This window comes from Brienomyrus brachyistius, chromosome 2 (genome assembly GCF_023856365.1).
Source record: "Brienomyrus brachyistius isolate T26 chromosome 2, BBRACH_0.4, whole genome shotgun sequence".
Lineage (NCBI taxonomy): Eukaryota > Metazoa > Chordata > Actinopteri > Osteoglossiformes > Mormyridae > Brienomyrus > Brienomyrus brachyistius.
This window is the reverse complement of record NC_064534.1, coordinates 26,758,145-26,770,009: the sequence shown is the minus strand read 5'-3', so window position 1 is coordinate 26,770,009 and position 11,865 is coordinate 26,758,145. Positions and strand designations below refer to the sequence as shown.

Here is an 11,865-nt window from a genome sequence, read left to right as displayed (position 1 = left end):
ATGAAAAAGCATCCAGTAATACCGTGGCGACGGGCGGACCGAGGCATCGCAGGAGCAGAGAAAGACATGGAGACTTAATGCCGGGGAAAAGACGCTCTTTATTCACAGTCCTTAAAATAACTACCACAGGCACCCAACAAACACCGAAAAGAACACACATATGTGAAACACAAGGTTGTCAGACACCGACCTGCAAGATGCACACACGGTGGGAGATTTACACAAGCTAAATACACACAAGGATCTGACTGGTGTACACACAGGACACGGGCAAACACACGCACGACAATAGGGAAATACAACCATTAACATTAAGAACAAGAACACAACAAGGCCTATTTACAACTGCACGCGGGGCATGCTGGGACATGCAGGGCATGCTGGGACATGTGGGCCATGCTGGGACATGCGGGACATGCTGGGACATGCAGGGCATGCGGGGACATGCGCCCAGCCAGTGCTACAAAACTAAAACTATTAAACGGTATACAATGCAATTTGGGTCAAGCTGCGTACTAATGTGTTTATAATCATGGAAGTAAGAATCATGTTAGTCTAGGAAAGCCACTGCTAGGGAATGACATGTTTTACTGGCAGAGCATCTTCTGACTGGAATGCTATTCTGATCAATTTTAGGTAAATATTTCTTTGATTTTCAATACATCTCTGACCTCTTACCTTGCTTGATCCGAGGATGAGGTGGTATCACGTTAAAGGCAATATCCAATTACTAAGCTGTTATTCTAACCCTACAATCCCAAAGCTATACTCAGCTTTACATGAATTATCCACTTCAGTCCAGTGATGTTATCAGACAATGTAATGCCTTAAAACAATTTCCCAAAATTTTCCATTCAAACTGAAATACTGGTCAATATGGTTCTACATCTGTGCCCCAAAGGTACATTATATTTTCTGCATATTCGGATGGGGTGTTGGCTGCCTTGAACAAATATTTACAAATGATTAATGTGGGCGACGTAATACACATCTAAACAGTCAAAGTCGTTTGACAGCCATAGCGAGTTTTGAAACATGTTGGCTTAAATGGTGACTTTATATTTTTTGAATTAGTGTGGTGTGCCTGTGGTCTGCTTTGCCTTCAGAACATGGCGGTGAATCTCTCCTCTGCATTGTATGTGGTGTGTATGGTTCCTATAAGGGAGTGCGAGTGTTTGTGCGTGTGCCCAAAACAGTCTGGCTTCCTCTCTAGGGCATACACCTTGCTGGAGCCCTATGACCAAATCAGGGAACAAATGATTGGTAGACTACCCTGAGATAAATGTCTGCTGTGGATTTTCCAATGAAGCAGAAAAAAGGTGATGTACAGGTCTAATAAAAACTTCTTGCAGATCTGGTACTCTTGGGAGGGGCACTGAGGGTTAGATCTCCCTTCAAAGGGCAATGGAGAACAAGATGGGATATGCAGAAGCAAAAGAATTCTAGTGCACCTGTACTTGCACAAAAGGCTTGGGGTGGTGCGGTGGTGCAGTGCGTAGTACTGTTGTCTCACACCTCAGGGACATGGGTTCAAGTCTCTGCCAGGGTTCCATGTTTGTGGGGTTTTCATGTTTTCCCTGTGTCATCATAGGGTTTCCTTCAGGAACTCTTAACTGGAGTTGCCAAACTGCCCATAGTCCATGTGTGAATAAGTGATGTGTGAGTGTGCCCTGTGATGGGTTGGTGACCCATCCTGGGTTGTTCCCTACCTTCTGCCTGCAGTCTCCAGGATAAGCTCCAGACCCCCAGTCGCCCTGAATAGGACAAGCAGTTTCAGAAAACAAATAAATGGACACACAGTGAGCACTCTCCACAACAAAAGTAAGATTTTCAATACTGATGCATTTGACTTTCCTGCACATCTATGGTTTTATTTTGTTGTGGGTGCAGTGTTCATGACACCTATATACTTCTATACTGAAAAGGTCCTGAATATCTACAATGTTCCCACACCTATATCCACCAATCTTCCATCCTCATATCCTGCTCAGGGTCACAGTGAGGGCTGGAAACTATCTCAGGCAGCACGGGACACAAAGCTGGGAAAACACCTCTTATGGGATGTCAGGACACACCAAGTAGCCGAACTGTGTCTTTGGACTGCTGGAGAAAATGAGAGAACATGGAAAAGGTAATGTGACAAGAGGAGAATACACAAAATCCACACACAGAACAGAGGAGGAAAAAGAGAAGGACAAAGCTTAACTCAGTTTAACAAAAGGAAAAGTTTAATGTTCAAACCAAATAGTTTAAAAATAGCCAATCCTTAATGTTGCCAGCTGAATTAGATTATATGACGATTGCCTTCTCAATGAAATTGAATTAACAACCTCAATAGAATGTCTTAAGTTAACACAGAGGGCTATGCACAACATAGGAAACTACAGAAGATTTTCGGACGAGTTTTGAGGTCTTTATGTGAGGCTTCAGCAACCAGCCGTTCTTGGCGGTATTGAAAATTATTAATGGTCGAACAGCAAAATCCGCATATCAGTCCCACCTCAGATTATAGCTTTATATACAAATTTATATACACCTTTCATGCCTGGTAAAAAAAAGTCCTGACAAATGTGATTAGTTGTAGATGGATTTATATCTGAAATTGAAATTAAGAATATTGCTCCAGTTCACAAGTGTGCCCCCGTGCGTGAGGGGGCGGGAGAAAATGGGGGCCGGCTTGCCCAAGCAGTCACTCCTCTTTTTGACAGGCAGTCCGGACTGGGGGGGGGATGCGGCAGAGAGTTGTGACTGAAAGGGGGCGACGTCAGATGGGCAGGAACCGAATATTAGATTTGGTAGAGAAAGCCCCCCTGTCTCAATGTAAGAGGGAAGAAAAAGGCGAGGGGGGAGGGAGAAACCTTAAAAAGAAGAAGAAAGACCACCGACATCCAACCAGCGAGCTGTCGGCGAGTAGCTGGAGGAAGGAAATAGCCGCGAAGAGGGTGTGCGAGGGGCCGTTTGAAGACTGACTTCAGGGGCATTTTTGCAGCTTATAGAGCACGATGGTAAGTATGATCAACAGAGACAAAGCTGCACTTTCACCTGATGCGACTGATGTGCGCTTGGTACATGCATCGTCACTTCGGGTATCTCTGAAACTCGCGTAGAAAAAGTTACAGGGCACTTCTGAGTGAAAGGCTCCCTCCCACGAGCAGCGTTACATTTGGACACAATGGAGTGCGGCGCGGCTTCTCCGGTAACTGACAGTTTAGGCGTAGAGTGACATCTTGGGTCTGTGTATAGGATCTATTTAATTAACGAACACGTCCGTCATAACGTAAAAGAAAATCCAAACCAAATATTTAAGCGCTTATGTTTTTTCATCGACTTCGTACGTGGTGAAAAACCGGCGGAGATTATGAAAAAAAAGCAATAGCTGCCGAAACGCTGCATATATCAGCGCAGTAAACTTTGCAGTTCAAACGTGGATTTGCATAAATGCATCATCCTGATGTTTGGTGGCACTCCTTCGACTTCCCCACATTTGGGGATAAGCAATGAAAAAGCAGTGAAATATAATGAGAAAATAGTGGTAACTGTATTGTTGGCTTTTTTAGCCTTAGATATTTATATATGCATAATTGTGGTAATGGAGCTAAATTATGGTAGATTGAATCAAATTATTACTTTCCTGTGGAGCAAAAATTTACCTGAGGTGAAATTTCAAACTGTGTTAGAGTAGTTTTAGAGAGGTGATATCTGTACGTTTATAACTCTACGTAGACAAAAATAATACTGGAAATTCTGTAATTGACATAATATTTTATTGTGCTGTTTTCAATTTCTCAAAGTTGATAGTAGACCTAGACACCAGAAATCCACCCCAAGCACAAAAGCAGAATATTCAAAAAGGCATAATTTTTTTAAATTTTCTTTTTTATCATTTATATTTTTAACAAAGCAGCATGAAAATGAGAGTGGACTGATGCTGTTTCTCGGGTGAAAATTTCCAGATAATCAGGCAGGCTCTCATTCTCAATTCTTGTGATAATGAGGTCGCAGTCTGGTGTAGGGGGTCACCGCGGTCTTTGTTACTTAAATGGCAGTCTCCTTCCTAACTCGTGTTTCTCTGCTGTCCCTCAGTCTCTCTTTTGTGTCCTATTCCTATTGGCTCGTGGCAGCATCTAAGAGGAAACTGAGATGTAGCACCTCAGAACCCTGTGACTTTGAAGTGCCATGTGGGAAATTGCTAATGTTCTAATAGAATTTAACACGAGGACGTAAAAGCAGTTATCAACCTGTAATATAACACCAGCCATTTAACGATACACTGTATGGTTTCTCAGGATTACACTAAGACCACCGTTTTATAAATAGTTGTCAACAGGACAGAAGTTTTGGAAGATGGAGACCATCAGAAGTATGTATGTTCTAGAGAGAGCATGTTTTTTGAGAGCTGAATCACTGCATTTTTTATGTAGTAAAATAATCTTTGACCTGACATTAATTTATCTATTTAGCAAAGTGCTGTATTTATCCAATGGGACATACGGTTGAGATAGCAGGGTTAGTCAGTCCCTAGAGTATTTGGAGCTTGACATCACTTTGCCGACCGCGGGATGTGAACTGGTGACCTTCCGGTCACAGGCATAGTGTCCCAACCACAGCTGCACACTGCCTCAAGATGACATTTTCTAACTGGAAATCAAACCCAGGCCTTCCTCACAAGCCTTTCAAATATGTACATTATATATTCCATATGTCAAAATTCATGGGGTATCTATGGGATAATTTGCCCATAGGTATTATAAAATATTATTAATCTTTCATTCATTTTTCATATGCAGAGAGAAGAAATGGGTAAATGGCACGGAATAACCCACGACATGGCGCCGACCCATTGCAGTGCAATACAATTAATCTGAAATAAATCTCTTTAAACACATAAATCCTATACACGGATGTAATGTGTATTAGTCACCAAACAAGTGAACACAAGACTTCATGGTGTATTAGATACAAGATATAATTTATAGTCAAGATATTATGTATAATCCTGTTAAAAACCTTCCCATAAATACAAAGCCTTTATATTTTGAAGTATTAAATTACTGTAGCTTTCAAATGTTGAGGTGAACTGCTGTTGTTGGGATCACTATGCGGGGGGGGCAGGTTCCTTCCCCTTTTCCTGTGTGACTCACCTGCTAGTGGCTTGGAAACAGACCCTGTTCCCACAGAGAAACTGAGCTTCTTTATGGCCTTTGTCTCTGCCCTCCATTTTCCTTCCATATCTAGTTTTGCATCTTCAGATTGTATCCACTTTTGTTCCACCACAGGCCCGTTGGTTTGGTTTGTGAAGTAGACCTGAACATCTGCTTCCCCAGAGGGGCGGCTTTCTCGTGTTAATGCTTCAGATACAACCCTTATCTGACTGTTCCTTTTGGGAACCTTCCACCTATAGCCCAGTATGGGGAAGATTTTCCATTCTTCCCTGTGTAGTCTGGTATCTGTCTGTGCCTATTTCAGTTTGTGGAAATCTTGTCCTCTTCAGTGGATGTGCTGCTTTTGGTTGTTGTGTATCTGTCGTTTGCTTTCCCCAGTTATGTTCATTTCTTCATTCGTTTATTGTTGCCTAGCTTGTATGTTGTAATGCCGGCTGCAATGATTTCGAACTTACCGAGTGCTGTTTCGATTCTTTCACAATGAAGTCTTATTTCATGGACTGCTATTTTATTCAGTTGGTGCAGAGAATGGATTCAATTCCATCCCTACACAGCATGGCATATCCTGCCTTTCTGTATCTGTGGAGCAGGAATTTCACATAAGCCTTTGGAACTAGACTCCAATTTTTATTTAATTCTGGAGTCCTTTCAAAAAAGGATAAAAATGTGAATGCTACACTGTTCTGAAATGGTTAAAATTCTTCAACACAAAGACCCTTATCCCAGAAGGGTAGAATCATTACGTGTTCACTCTCTTTTGGGTGCAGTGAACATAATTCATAAAAATCATTCCAGTTGTTTTGCACAAATTCACTCTCCTGTGAGGTAGGTGTGGTGGTCTTGGTGAAACTTACCTGTGTCACCCTTACTGCCTTTATGGAGTTGTTATTTCTCAGGAAGGTCCTATTACAGCCTAATTATGAACATCTGGTTGCAGTGTTTAAAGAAACAGGCCTTGTTAATGGAAAGGCTCTTTTGAACTCTTTAACCAGGCTCTCCTGCTATGTCATTCCTCAGGGGATTCCATGTGTAAAGGGCAACATAGCGAACTATGTCAAGTGTAGCGAGTTTAGGGAACTTAGCAGCAAATTAATCATATATTGTAATGCTACATGCTTTGGTTAAGGAACTAATCCTTTAGATACCACATCATGCAGGGAGTTTGTATGCTTGTAAGGCATTAACATTTTAGTACCACTTACTTTTATGTGGAGCTGTTGCAGAGCTGATGTGAGGTTTCCTGATGTTTCAGCCCTGCTTTACTCTCGCTTTCTGTTTCTTGTCTCACCAAGTGCCCTTGAAGCTGGTAGCCTGTGGATTCAGGAGCATCCAGTGGGCTTTGGTCGCCACAAACCTAATCCACACAAAAACACACAGTTCATATAGTCCAATAATTGTAAGGATTCTACATTCATTTCTATCAGCATAACCCTGAAGTCGGCGAACACAACCGGCTGTGGTCATCTGAGAAAGAGCTGATGAGGAATTTTGAATTTTCAGTATTTCATTTACATCGGATTAACGTGTTTATGGATATAAGTGGGACTGGCCTGCCATTTTGCAGACCACCTTACATGTGGGATCCTGCTTGGAGGACGTGCACTTGAATGGTTATGAATCTGAAGCGTTGTGAGGGAAAACCTCATTCTCTGTTGCCCGCTGTTTACAACGTGGCACCTTCATGGCAGCCGAACTCGGTTCAGACTGGCCTACCATTTGTGAGTCAGTCTGCCACCTCTTCAGGGCTGCGTTACGTGTGATTAACGGTTACTATGGCTTTCACCAAATTCCAAAGGAGTGCTTATTTTCCGTGTTCCCTTGGTTTATTACTTTGTCCATAATGATACATTTCTTTATTTACTGAGTCACACCTTGCCTTATTTGCCTTTTTCCTTTGGGAACACTTTTCTTGGTAAAGGTCAGGGTGTGTCTCAAGTCAGATTTCGTACCAGTTGTAATTATACCTCACTGAGAGTTTTTTTTTTCTTTTGTGCTCACATCTGAAACATTTTTAGTCATGATGTTAAACATGTCGGACCTAAGCTCTGTAATTTCATCGCTCAACAAACGCATAAGTTTGTAGCGCCAATGTTGGCAGCATTTTTGCGGTTTCACCTTCAAACCACAAACCTAAGAGAAACTTGCCAGTAATCGTAAACTTATCATTAGTTACAAAGCACATCGATAACTGGTGATACTTCAAATGATCATTCAAGGAAAATGGCGCATTGCACACGTGCAGCTGCCATGGAGTCAGCACCGGTCCTGGCCGATGTGGCCCCCTTGGCGAGCATCACTGCCGGCGTCCCCTGTCTGAGGCAAAGTGAAATACACTGGCAAGTTGGCTCACCCTCAGAAGTCAGCACTCTATATTGCCTATAGCAGTATTTCCCAACCCAGTCCTCGGGGAACCCCAGACAGTCCGTATTTTTGCTTCCTCTCAGTTCCCAGCCCACCTGTACCAGGTATTCGGTGTTCCTGATTGGCTGGGAGCTGGGAGGGAGCAAAAATGTGGACTATCCGGGGTTCCCCGAGGACTGGGTTGGCCTATAGGATTGCCCGGTCCACTAGGCATGAGAACTGCTAGGCTGAGCTTCTAATGAATGCCGAGTTACAAGTGAAAGTATTGGTGCAAGAGCTATAGTATAGAACATCGTTCAAACAGAGAAAAAGCCTAATGAGACGACTTTTCAAATCAAGGAAAGTGTAGCACATTCATTATTCAATTCAATATATTCATATACGATATCTAAAAAAAAAGCATTTAAAACATGTTTATTATACATGAAGTTTAGATAAGTTTAGGAGGGTGTTTCAAACTGGTAGCCCTTTGAATGGCTCAGTAACCATGAAGCAGCTCTCAGTTTCAAAAAGGTTGGTGGCCCCTGTAATAGAGACACATAATCCTAATGGAGCCCTTTCACGAGCTGAATTCATAATGAATTTAAATCTTAACTCATTGTATTTGTCTTTTTTTGCATTCATCTTGTAATCTCTGTTATTCAGATGTCTATAATTAAGTTACTTGCTTAATACTTGTAGATTGAAAATGGGAAATCCGGTGATCTTGATCCAGATAAGCAGTTGAAAGATAGACGGATAGCTAAAAGGGACAGGTCTATGTGTGGGTAACATACAAATTACAAATACAAAGCAAAAAAAACATACACAACTAACATAATACTAGGATTAAATCAGTTCTGTAAAGAGGAACCTGAAACAATACCCCAAGGAAATTGCACACCAGCACGTTTACTAGTAAACTGTGTATATCCAATTGTCAGTACTATACAGTATTATACAGTATATCCAACTGAAGTGTCAGTACTATGTGGAAATAAGTTTTCTATGGTTGAGATGATGCTATAGAGATTTACTGGCTTGTTGTATTCTCCAGATTCTGGAAGCTGTCTCAGCATGCCTGCTTGCAATACTCCCACCGAAACTGCAAAACTATTCGGCAAATTCAGGGAAAATATTTTTCTGGTTTGTCTTACTTTGTCAAAAATTCCTACCCAGTAGGTTTCACATTTACCATCACAGTTGCAAGGACTTTCGCTTTTACTATGCAACACATTTTGAGAAGCTTTTCAGCCTTACAAAATAACATAAAATTCAGACTGTTCACATGTTGTATGTTAGTCCAGTTCCAAAGCTTGATGCGAAGTCAGGATCAGTGATGAACAGGAGTTATTATAGGCTCAGCTGATGTGGTAAGAACATAGGAACATAAGAAATTTACAAATGAGAGGAGGCCATTCGGCCAATCAAGTTCATTTGGGGAGAAGTTAACATATAGGTAAGAGTTGTTAAAATCTTATCTAGCTCTAATTTAAAGGACCCCAGGGTTTTGCTTGCACTACACAAACAAGGAGACTATTCCATACTCTAACTACCCTCTCTGTAAAGAAGTGTTTCCTCAAATTCAGTTTAAAATGTTCTCCCGCTAAATTCCACTTATGGCCACGAGTTCTAGTATTTAAACTAATATTAAAGTAGCCATTTGGCTGAACAGCATCCAGACCTGTCCCCCCTTAGTCTCCTTTGCTTGAGGCTGAACAGGTTTAGCTCAGCTAACCTCTCCTCATAAGACATTCCTCTAAGACCAGGAATCATTGTTGTAGCCCTACAGTATGTTGGTCAAAAGTGTTCCCCTATACACACAAGCACACTATGGAACCATGTTTGCTGTGGCTCTCAGATGGAGAATAGGGTTAGGATGCTGTGTTGGAAACTTTGCAGAAAATGATGTAGATGATGAATTTTTAGCTAATGGCTTGTCAGCTGAGCAGCTAAAGAAAATATTTTGAGTGTAATGGAGGCATCAACAGCACTGTGTCGTGCATAAGTGTCGTGCATTTCACGAGGTATGAGAATGTTTAGAAATGTTACGACTTGTTTTTAAAATATTTGTTGTTTTGTACTTTATGTCGTTTATCAATACAGACAGCCCTAGGGGATCACTGATGTCAATTTTATTTAAGCATTCGGGCTGATTGCTAAACAACGCGCTCTCTGCGAGTTCTGACTTGGAGCAAAGAGTATGTATGTCTTAGTCACCTTCGATTTGCCTAAGGTATGCTTCTGCTCGTTCATTTCCAGTCTGAGTATATTGCATGATATCCGTTGCATTGCCCTTATATAGGTCGGGTGATTAGACATCTGGGTTTCATCTAAAGGAAATCTCTTTTACTCAGTTTTGTATCGGTTTCTTTCCTTCTTAGCAAAACAGTGTGTCTAACATGAAAGGAACTGATCTCTAGTGTTGGCATGCTGTCTACCTGCGATTGTGATTGGGCTAATGCTCTGCAGATGTCAGAGGTAGTTTCACATTTTATGACATGTATGAGTTATCCCCATAGACTTCAACTTAAATTAACTTTTTACATTCTTCACAGATGAGCTATTTTATTAATCTAAAATGTACCTGTTATCGTCCCAATATATAACACTGCACAGTATGTGAAAATCAGTACGTGAATAACAAGCTTGATCAATTTATATAACAACTGACATGAACTCCATGAGCTCTGCATAGTTCTTACTTCACATTATTATATATAATATTTAATTATAATGTACTTTTTTCATGAATGCTTCGATGTGACCCTGAGTAGGATAAAGCAGGTAGAAGGACGATGGATGGATGGATGGATGGATGGATGGGTATTTTAAAACAGCAGGCTTTGGGCTGTAACAGATATATGAGGTTCTGATGCGTTCTGTGTCTTTGCCGATGGCCTGTATAATTTTTGGTCCACTCCATCCTTTCCATCGTTGGTTTTTTTCAGGTCATGCACCAACATGAATTGTTGTCTCCTCACGATCAGGATAAGACCCGTTTAATGCCATCCAAGGTCCAGCTCATGGGGTTCAACAAACGTTCACCATAACAATAAATGTTCTTCATTTTTCAGTTTATAAACAAGACCATTTATCAGTGACCTCATTTTTCAGACAGTACAGTTAGCACAGATTCTTACAAATACATCTTCCTGGGTTAGCTGTCCTAGACCCTGAACTATAAGGCCAGATCATGTGGCCCATATTATGGGCAGATGATTATCATTAATTTTTCTGTAATTTTCTTAAAGAGAAAGTGTTCGTAGTTTTTGGATCACATGGGTACACATTCTTAGTCACTGCCTTTTTTTTAGTATCATTTTGTTCAGTCAACATATCTTTACAATTGATACAAAGACAAGCGAAGTCTGAGACCTTGCAGGTATTAAAGGAATGTAGATCTGTGTAATTTTGCCAAAGTGCTGCTTGGTAAACAAATAAAAGGAGATGTGACATTCAATATGATAAGCTAATATTTAATGCACGGTAGTTATTGAATTAAATAGGAATGCAAAGAGTAAGATATAATTATCCAACTGCCTGTCAGCTGCTTCTCCACTAGCGCAGTGTCTCCCAATCTGGTCCTCGGGGACCCACAGTCGGTCTACATTTTTGCTCCCTTCTAGCTCCCTGCCAAACAGTGCACATATTTGTTCCCTCCCAGCTCCCTGCCAGACAGTCCACATTTTTGCTCCCTTCCAGCTCCTGATAAGCAAAAATATAGACTGTCTGAGGCCAAATGTAGTATATAAATGAAATGCATACACTTCAAATGTATCGTTGGCTTCCTTTCGGCCTTGAGCCCTGAAGAGTGTATAAGAGAAGACTATTCTCCATTCCATTCACTAAGTTGTGGAAGACTATTCTAGTACTAAGTGGCTTTGAAGACATAGCCAGGAATTAATTTTAGGACTGGCTTATGAAAAAAAGTACGTTGGAAAGAGGCAGGTCCAAAAACACATCAGGCATAGATGGGAACATTTACTCAATGTTTAAAGGCCCAGAATAACCTCTGGATCGTTTTGATACTGTATATCTTCATGCATGTATATTTAAAACATTAAAATAATAATCTTGGCTTAAATGCAGATTGTAAAGATCACAATGGTTCTTTTTCAGGGCAGATTTATGGCTGCTTTGCAAGGGTTGGGATGAGATTGCGGAAACCTAGTGGTACCTGCAAGCACTTCCAACTAGGTTTCTAACATCGAGGATGACAATCCTGCTTTGGTCACTTTGTAGATGGATTGTAGGTGGATTGTGGATGGCCTTCTCAAAATGGGCCCTGTGACCAGCAGATGCTTAAGGGTTTTTGCCACCATTATGTGATGACTGTACAGGATAAAATAGCTTCTCCGGT

General features: G+C 41.1%; 1 protein-coding gene across 1 annotated transcript in view; it reads left to right on the top strand.

Moving 5' to 3' along the window:
* The first annotated feature begins 2,728 nt into the window (after positions 1-2,728).
* lhfpl2b (LHFPL tetraspan subfamily member 2b) overlaps positions 2,729-11,865 on the top strand; it is a 42,907-nt gene continuing 33,770 nt past the window's right edge. Inside the window, exon 1 of the mRNA XM_048984304.1 lies at positions 2,729-3,005. The gene's annotated coding sequence lies outside the window, so the exon portion shown is untranslated. The remainder of the gene's footprint in view (positions 3,006-11,865) is intronic.